Source organism: Pinus tabuliformis, chromosome 7 (genome assembly GCF_031772625.1).
Source record: "Pinus tabuliformis cultivar Carrire ecotype Pingquan chromosome 7, CPIR1, whole genome shotgun sequence".
NCBI lineage: Eukaryota > Viridiplantae > Streptophyta > Pinopsida > Pinales > Pinaceae > Pinus > Pinus tabuliformis.
Genome location: NC_142293.1, coordinates 379,402,689 through 379,411,993, shown reverse-complemented (window position 1 = coordinate 379,411,993; position 9,305 = coordinate 379,402,689).

The window sequence follows — 9,305 nt, the reverse complement described above, 5'->3', positions numbered from 1 at the left end:
TCAGTGGAGCAGTTGACATGATCCAGAATTGCCTTGTTTTTGAGTGTTTTCAGGTGGAGAACTGATACTCAGTGTTGTGGTTTGCTGACCTTGTTCCTCTAGGGGTAGGAACAACATGTTTAGGGACTTTGGATCCCTTAGATTATGGACATTTCATGCTTCATGCTATAAGGCACAAAAATGTCTATAACAGGGGGCATAAGTCTAGTCACTGCAAGTTATACTAGCAAAGAGTCATTAACCTCTGCAAGTCATGTTAGGGACTTTCCACCAACCACTGCTAGTCATGTTGGTAGAATGGATGTTGACCAGAAACCTAAGCATAGAAGTCTTAAAACTAATTTCCCTTGTCAGATATGCAAGGGAGACCATCTTACTCATTTGTGCCATAGTATTCCAGAGGTACAAAGGATATGGTCCGAGTTTGAAAATTCTTCTACTCCTGAATCTGATATGGTTTCTCAACAATCTCATCAACCATTGGTTGATAACGTGGTTGCGTCAGTGCAATCTATGGCTAATTCCACTCTTGTTTTCGGGGGTGAAGTGCCTAACAACAGAGTCTGTTTGATTTCTAGTATAGAGTCTTCTGGTATATGGGGCATTCCAGTTTCTTCGAATGTTCCCCCTCCAAGTTCTAGGAGTGTCTCCTTTGTTTGGGATAGTCTTGTCGAGCCTCATCTTCCTTCTGCTGCACCTCTCCAAATAAAGGTTAGAGTTAATTCCACAAATGTCTATCGATGTATGGTGGATGAAGGATCTTCTGCAAGCATTATATCCTCCTTGACTTGGAAAACTTTGGGTTCTCCAAAGTTGTTAATAGCTGAGAGTCAATTGTTAGCTTATGATAGAAGACCTGGTGAATCTATGGGTGTTCTTCTTCAATTGCCTATTACTTTAGGTGGGAAGACAGTCTTAATCGATATGATGGTGGTTGATCGCCCTTTAGACTTTAACATGCTACTTGGGTGTGATTATGTCTATGCGATGAATGTTGTGGTGTCTTCACTCTTTCGAGTGATGTGCTTTCCTCATAAATGGAATATTGTCACTATTGACCAGCTTGCATTTGATAATCACCACCTAATTTGAATTTACTACAGAATACCCCTTGGTTTGTTCAAAGTGTTCAAGTAGACTCTACCCCGCCATGGGTGAATTATGTGGCATTGAATCCTCAATGTTCAATTGCTTTTGAGAAGGATCCTCTGACCTATTATTATCCTTCTTGGGACTTGGTCCCAACAGTTAACCGAGAGATTCTTCCTATAGGGACATGGGACCCCTTAATTCCCTCTTTTGATCCTTGTAGTTCTCACAATTTCTCAAAATCTGATTTTCCTTCACGGGAGGAATTTTTTGAAGCCATGAGTTTTGACTACCAAAGTAATCCTTGGCTCGAGCCTTGCAAGTAGTTTGTTCCGAAGAACTATTATGTGTAAGCCATAAGGCTGCATGGTTCCCTGTACCATATTGTACATATAAGGTACACATTTTCAAGTTTTGTATTCTATAACACAAGATTTTATCTGAAGTTTATATGTGGGATGTATTAACTTCTTGTCTAGTGTTCTTATTTATGTCTACAAAACTTTTAAGATTTCTCCTTTGGACATTTGTATGGTTTATTCTCTCTAATAGGTATTGGTTATCGAAACTGGCATATAGGTTATGTTTTTAACCTACATTGTGCGTTTATCAGTTTCCTTTCCCATTTTGGCCTTAGGAGCAACCCCACCAAGATATGATGCAGAACCTTCTCTTTGCTTAGAAGTGTCATGACTTGTGTGGTAGAGCCTACCTTATCATGGGTGCCCTAGATAGTACCTTCTTGTCACTTGGCACCCATGCTGAATTTTTGTTCTTAGGCTCAGGAGTCCTCTTTAGTCCCTCCATGACTAATGCATTGAAGACACGTTCTCCTTTCTTTCGCACTAATTCCTGGCCTTATACCCTAGATGCTCCTTTGTGTTGAGTTGTACTACTGAATTGCATTTTGATTATTTTCAGCTTTTGGCCTTAAGCCGGCTTCACTTGGACTCGTGTTTAAGCCACTTATTTGACCATGTCTTCTGCAAAATCAACCATGCAATCACTTAGCTTCTGCAACTTGACGCATCCTTTTACTCGTGGAAAGAGCATCCCTTTGAGTGTCCTTGACTAGTTTCGCCTCCCTACATTGAGAATAGGAATGTTCCCCTCTTAGGAAATAGATCATCTATTTCTCTAACACTCGTTCTTTCCACTGTACTATAGCATTCTTTTATTCTTTTTCCAGCTTAAAGAAAAAGACAAAAAAATTTATATATTCCAAAAAGAGCGGGAACGGGACAACATTTCCATATTTTTTTGGCAGCTAGAGTCAGTCATGTCGCCCTTGAACAAAGCACTCAAAAGAAAGTCTCTCCTCCATTTGGGTGGGATTTAGTTTGACTTAGGTGCACCTTAACCTTGTTATTGAGTCAGTACTCCTTCGATTGGTTACCTCTTCCAATCATATGGAGAGTTTTCTTATGCCTCTTGCATGACCAACTTATACAGAGTTATCATATGCTACCATACAGTCATCATTGAGTTGTGCTTTTGCTCAAGGGAAGCAAACCTGATTCAGCCTCTTTGCGGTGTCTCTTGACCTATTTTTCAGTCGGCCATCCCTGGTTGTCAATGTCATGTTTTTCATCACATCAGTTATATTGGTCCTTTGCTCGTGCTGGTTTGAGAAGGTCTCCATTGACTTCTTGCTAGCGGGTCTTGTCCTTATCGACTACGACAAATTGCTCTGAGGGTAGATCTAGAGCCACACCCTAGCCCTATTTTCATTATTGATAGGTCACCTTGTGCTCAGCATTGATTAGTATCATGGGTCTTTGACTGAGTGGTTTCCCTTGTGTTCGACGTCAGCTTTCATTATCACACATTGGGATTCGTGTAGTGCCTTGGTTTCCATTTGACCCTATTGGTGGATTCCTCGCCTTTGTGTTAGCTTTCATTATTGGTTGGTTCAGAGGGTTTCTATCGTGCACTAGCTACATCTTGTGTACACTGGAAATGTGCTTCGGTTGGGTTACTACATCTTTTTCGTCTGATTCCTTCCACATTATTGGCCTATGGGTTACACTCGCGCTAGATTGATGAAGGATGCCTTAATGCCTTCCTTCTAGCGGATCTTTTCCTATCGACTACAGCTCATTTGCACTAGGAAAAAGATTTAAAGTCCATTTGGCAGTACCTTGGGGTTTGCAGTCATCAGTGGCAGATTCCTTCGCTATCAACAATGGGAAACCATCATTGTCTCCTGATTGATAGATTATTTCAAGTGTTTGCCTTCAACTCATTTATTTGCACTTGTTATATTGTACTGGGTACCTTGACTCTCATTATCATTATCAGTGAGTAGTCTTGCATTTGTTAACAGTATACATCAATGACCAATAATCAAACGATTTCTCACATGGTTGACCTCAGATCATTTATTCCCATTGTGTAGAAATGTATCGCGATGGTCAGTGACGACCTTGGGTTGCATCAACATCTTTTTGGTTCACTTTTCAGTTGCTCCTGTTGCTGCTAGTTGACACCATCCACCTTATATGTTGCAATTATTCACATCGACATCTTATATACTGGCATCCAAGTTGCAATGTAGTATCATTTTATTCCATCATGCTCATTTGGTACTATTGGGATTAGTTTTTGATATCAGTGATCAGCTTCATCCTTCAAGCATCATTGGTCATCTTCTTATATGTGATATTCAGACATGTACTTTTTCGATCACGATCAGATGATCCCTTATGTACTTTCAGTTCCTTTATACTTGTGTACATATTGGATCCATTTGTACTTGATATGTGGACATGCTTTACTTTCTATGAGAATGGGTATGCCCGCCTCAGACAACAGTTTCTTTCTGATATCTTTTGATGGCCTGGCAGGCTGAATTCTGGTGAAGTCCTTCTCAGTCTCGACATGATTCTTTCCATACACTTAATACATTTCGGCCATCATGTACCCCTTCTGGCCTCATATATTAGGGGGCATCTATTATAGCTCCATTTACCACTCTTGGTATATGTGATGCTTTGTTTATGGCCTAGGGCAACCCCTCCTTCCAGACTTAGTCCAAATATATAACAAATAATGTTTTATTCCCTGTATGCTACTTTTCCCTGAGCTAAAAGCATGTACATGTGAGTCAATCAATACCCAACCTGCGTATATGTATTAAAAAACTTAAAAAAAATAAATTTCATAAATTATGGGTGGAGTTCATGGGTTTTACTTGTTGATTACCTCCTATTACCCATGGGTCAACTGTTTCCCAACTAAAAAGTTAATTGGGAGAGGTATAAATAGAACTCTATGGGAAGACCTTAAAGAGAGGAGGAGATATAGAGTTATTATACTGAGATTATCCCTGACTAAGTTTGATGAATCCCTGTGCCTCATGCACTTCCCCAAGCTTCAAGAAACCCTTTTTTCCTTGATTATAGATATTCTTCCTTTTGCTTGAGATATCATGGTGTTGGTGATGGAAGAAGATTGTTGAAGGTTGGGATAGGACGAATCTGGAAGTCGGTTCCGCTTGGAGCCAGAAGAAGAAGACTCAGGTGAATTCTCTCGATGTTATTTATAGCTTACTGCAATAAAATAAATGTTCTCTTGTTTCCGAAATTAACTATGTTTATGCATCAAATTATGTTTCAATTCATATATGAATGTTGTTTTGATGTATGATCAATCATTTGTTTATATGATATAAAGTCAATTTAGTGAATATTCTTTACTTCTTGATTGCTATGTATGCTCGAATTGAATGATTTTCAAGTTTGAAGAACATCAGGAGTTGTAGAGGGTTTGAACCCTATGGGACCTACTTGAATGAAGGAAATCCGGGTACGGTCACTCTTACATAGTTTGTTAATATAAGCATCTTGCATGAGCTATATGAGTATTTCTTGTTGTAGTTTGCTTCTGCTCTGTTGGGGTTCTAACCCAAAGCCGTAGGGTGCTTCCACCCGAAACAACCATCGGGGGGGGCGGGGGGGTGGAGGAGGGGAAACGACAATTATTTGGAGGCCCCCCCTTGCGGGGGATTAGGGGCAGTGCCCCCGAAGCTAAAAATAGATGTAAAATTGCCTTGTAAAATGTTGTAATTTCTTAGCCAATCTCGGCCATTCATTAGGTGGAAATCTGATGGTAGAAATTATGTTTAGTTTAGGGTTTTTTTTCCTAGAAGGCGACCCCTCGCTATATATGAGGGAATTGTATTGTGTCTATGTAGATGTGTATTCTAAGCGAGAAAGAGAGACGACATTGTGTGAGAGGAAAGAGGGAATTACAACGGAACTGTTGTAGGTTGTATCTCTTCATTTTGCTGGATAATATAAAAGGAAGGATTGGTTGTTTCTCTGTGGATGTAGCCCAAATTGGGTGAACCACATATATCTGTATCTCTCTTGTTTTATGTGTTTATATTTCTGCAATATTTTATGTGTTCCAGTGCTATGTAATATATAATTTTCTAACAGCTGGAATCAGAGTTGAAGGTCTATTTAGTTGATATACTTGGAGGAGAGAAGGGTTCCTAGTTCAAGTGGGAACAATGGCAGAAGATGGTAGGTTTAGGGTCGAAAAATTTAACAACCAAAACTACCAATTGTGGAAGATGTAGATAGAAGATTACTTGTATCAGAAATATATGTACCTACCATTGAACGGAAAGACAAAGAAGCTAATGAGTATGATAGACACAAAATAGGATATTCTCGACATAAAGGCACTTGGAACAATACGGCTGTGCCTAGCGGCGTTGGTATCATTTAATATTTCAAAGGAAATGACAATAGAGGGTTTAATGTCGACGTTGGCCAAACTATATGAAAAATCCTCGGCCTCAAATAAGGTATTTCTTATGAAGAATTTATTTAATATGAAAATGTCAGAAGGTGGATCTGTTTCTAATCATTTAAATGAATTTGATATAGTTACCAATCAGTTAACTTCTGTAGGGGTAACTTTTGATGATGAAATTAGGGCTCTGTTATTTCTATTTTCATTCCCAGAAAGTTGTAATGGTTTTGTTATGGCATTAGTAGCTGTCTCTAGATCTACTACTTTAAAGTTTGACGATGTTGTTGGTGCAATCCTTAGCGAGGAAATAAGACAAAAAAGCTCTAGTGAGACATCAGGTAATGCTTTGATTGCAGAGACTAGGGGAAGAAAAATGGAAAGAGGAAAGAGCCCAGGATATCACAGTGAGTCAAAGAAAGGAAGATCCAAGTCCAGATTGGGGATAATGTGCTAGAAATGTGGGAAGAAAGGACACTTGAAGAAAGTCTGCAAGTCTCGAAAGGGAAAAGAAGGAGACGCACAACAAGGAAACAATTATGAAGCGAATGTGGCAAGTGATGTATTGAAATTGATTCTTTCATTAGAAAATATTATTGATGCCTGGGTGGTAGATTCAAGGGCCTCATTCTATGCCACGCCTAGTAGGAAACATTTTCATGATTATGATCAAGGAGATTTTGGACAGGTTCGATTGGGTGATGATAAACCCCTGTAAAATTATTGGAATGGGTACAATTTTCATAAGATAGAAGAATGGAAATCAATGACTATTGAAGGAGGTAAGGCATGTTCCAGATCTGAATAAAAATATGATTTCAACAGGGAAGTTCAGAGGTGAAGACTGTGTAACAAATTTTACAGATAAAACCTGGAAGGTCACTAAAGGAGCACCGGTAATAGCAAAAGAAGAAAGGGTTGGTACATTGTATTTATGCAATGTTATTTCTAATTCTGCTAATGCTTTAACCTCTATAGGAGAAGATACGACATTGTGGCATCATGGGCTCGGGCTAGGTTTGAAGCATGTTGATTTGAAATTCTAAGAGAATTGTGTTTATGGAAAACAGAAGAGAGTCAGATTCCTTAGAGTTGGGAAAGAAAAGAAGAGCAAAAAATTAGAGCTTGTGCATACAGATGTATGTGGACATGCTCAGGTATCATCTCTCGGTGGTTCTCATTATTATGTTACTTTTATTGATGATGCAACCAAAAAGACATGGATTTATTGTATTCGAAATAAATCTGATGTATTTGATACTTTCAAGAAATGGAAAGCTTTGGTTGAAAATGAGACAGGAAAAAGGTTGAAGTGTCTCAGATCAGATAATGGAGGTCAATATTGCAGCAAAGAGTTTGATAGGTACTATTCAAAGAATGGTATTCGTAGAGAGAATATAGTTCCAGGAACACCACAAAAAAATGGTGTGTCATAAAGGATGAACAGTACAATCATGGAGCGTGCAAGGTGCATGAGTTTGAATGCAGGATTACCGTTTCAATTTTGGGCAGATGCTGTAGATACTATTGTTTATCTAATAAACAAAGGGCCTTCAAGTTCCTTGGATGGTGGTATTCCAGAGGAGGCATGGACAGGTAAAAAGGTAAACTACTCATTTTTAAAGACTTTTGGTTGTGAAGCCTTTTTCCACATTAATAAAGAAAATAGAATAAAGCTTGAGGCAAAATTAAAGAAATCTACCTTTATTGGATATGGTGTTAATGATTTTGGTTATCGCTTTTATGATTATGAAAAACACAAAATCATTAGGAGCAGAGATGTCATATTTAATGAAAAGGTTTTGTATAAGGATTATATGCAGGAAAAGAAATAGGAAAAAGAAAACAAAGAATACACAGTGCTTGATGAGATCACATAAAAAGTGAAGATGCCTAAAAATAATACTGATCAACATCTAGAACAACAACAGAAACCATAAGAGAAACAAGCACCTCAAACAACTGAAAGTTTTGTTGCAAAATCTACCAGGATAATTAGACCCCGTGAAAGATACACTCCTTCATTATATTATGTATTGTTGATTGATTCTGGTGAACCAAAAAGTTATGAAGAAGCAGTGCAAGTAGAAACTAGGAAGAAGTGGGAGCAAGCCATGAAAGAAGAGATGGACTCCTTAGCACATAACCAGACTTGGTACTTAGTCAGGTTTCATGCAGGTAAATCAACATTACAGAATATATGGGTTAACGGATTGAAGGAAGAATATGGAGGTAGAAAAAGGTATAAAGCTAGACTTGTGGTGAAGGGGTTTGCACAGAAAAAGGGTATAGAATTTGATGAGATATTTTCTCCTATTGTTAAAATGACTTCAATCAGAACTGTTTTAAGTCTATTAGCAACTGAAGATTTTCGTCTTGAGCAGTTAGATGTAAAGACAACCTTTCTCCATGGGGATTTGGAGGAAGGTATATATATGCAACAACCATAAGGATATGAGGTCAAAGGGAAGGAGAAACTAGTCTGTAGGTTGGAGAAGAGCTTGTATGGATTAAAATAGGCTCCAAGGCAATGGTATCTAAAATTTGACAGGTTTATGTTTGAACAAGGTTATACTAGATATCACGTTGATCATTGTGTTTATCTTAAAAGGCAAAATGATGGCAACTATATTATATTGTTATTGTATTTTGGTGACATGCTTGTTACAGGTTCTAACATGAAGGAAATAAATGTGCTAAAAATAAAATTGGCAAACTCATTTGCAATGAAAGATTTGGGTGCTGCAAAACAAATCCTTGTTATGAGAATAACTAGAGAGAGGAAGAATTGCAAATTAACATTGTCTCAGAGTGAGTAAATACAAAAGGTGTTGAAAATACTTAATATGCAGAATGCAAAGCTAGTTAGTATACCTTTGGCTAACCATTTCAAACTAAGTAAGGAGATGTGTCCCAAGACTCAAGAAGAAATGGCTTATATGTCTAAAGTTCCATATGCATCAGCAGTTAGAATCTTAATGTATGCAATGGTCTGTGCAAGGCCTGATATTTCACATGCAGTGGGAGTTGTAAGAAGGTACATAAAAAATCCAGGAAAAGAATATTAGATGTTGGTGAAGTGGATTCTTAGGTATTTGAGAGGTACCAAAAATCAATCATTATTTTTTGGTGGTTCAACATTACTCTATAGGGATATGTTGATGCAGATATGGAAGGTGATAGAGATAAAAAGAAGAGCAGCACAGGGTATGCGTTTATTGTATGTGGAACAAATGTCAGTTGGGTTTCAAAACTGTAAAGTGTTGTTGCACTGTCAACAATAGAAGCAGAGTATGTTTTTGCTACAAAGGCTAGTAAAGAAATGATTTGGTTACAAAGGTTTCTGGATGAATTGGGTAAGAAGTAGGAGTTGGGTAGGTTATATAGTGATAGCCAGAGTGCCATACATCTTGCAAATAACCTTGCATTTCATTCCAATACAACACATATACAAC